Genomic DNA, 904 nt, shown 5'->3' on the forward strand with positions numbered 1-904 from the left:
AACTTTATTTCTTATTGAGGTGACATTAGCTTTTAACATCAGTTTCATGTGTACAACATTATATTTTTACTTCTGTACACACTACAGTGTGCTCACCACCAAGAATTTAGTTTCCATCCTTCTCCATATAGGTTAGTTTCCTTCCCCTTCCCCTCTGGTAACCACTGCTCTGCTCTCTGTATCCACGTGTTTTGTTTTGTTTTGTTTTGCTCATTTATTTGTTTTGTTAGTTTGTTTTTTATATTCCACATATGAGTGAAATCCTACAGTATTTGTCTTTCTCTAACTTATTTCACTTAGCATAATGAACCTCAAGGTTCATCCAGGTTGCCAGAGGTGGCTTTTAAGTTGAGAACAGAGTTAAAAGGAGTCATTGATGCAAAGTCAGGGAGAAGATTCTACACAGAAGGAGTAAGCAGTGGAGAGGGCCTTTAGGTGGGAACCAGTATAGGGTGCTGGAAGACCAGGAAGACGGCAAGGGTGGTGGAAGGTTCGAAAGCCAGGGTAGGAGGTGGGATTGGAGTTGTGAGCCAGGGCCGGGCTTTTTGCTTACAGGACAGAGCAAAATATTTGGTTTATTCTGAAAGCCCTGGGAAGTGGCTGAAGGGTTTTGAGCTGGACAAGTGATATGGTTGTGATCGCTGTGGCAGATGAACTAGTTGCTTCCTGTTTTTGAAATTGCAGACAGTGCTGCAGTGAACATCATTATGTGCGCCTCTTTGTTTTTATGTAAGAATGTTTCTCTGGAAGAGATATGTAAGGGTGGAATCACTGGCTTCCAGGATATGCACATTTAAAGTTCTTAACAGATACTGACAAATTGCCTTCCCAAATGGCTGTACCTTCTTGCCGTAAAACAGGAGTGTATGAAAGTACCCTTTTTTCCAAACCTAGCTAACACATT

The sequence above is a fragment of the Lipotes vexillifer genome, unplaced genomic scaffold (assembly GCF_000442215.2).
Source record: "Lipotes vexillifer unplaced genomic scaffold, Lipotes_vexillifer_v1.1 scaffold948, whole genome shotgun sequence".
NCBI classification, from domain to species: Eukaryota; Metazoa; Chordata; class Mammalia; order Artiodactyla; family Lipotidae; genus Lipotes; species Lipotes vexillifer.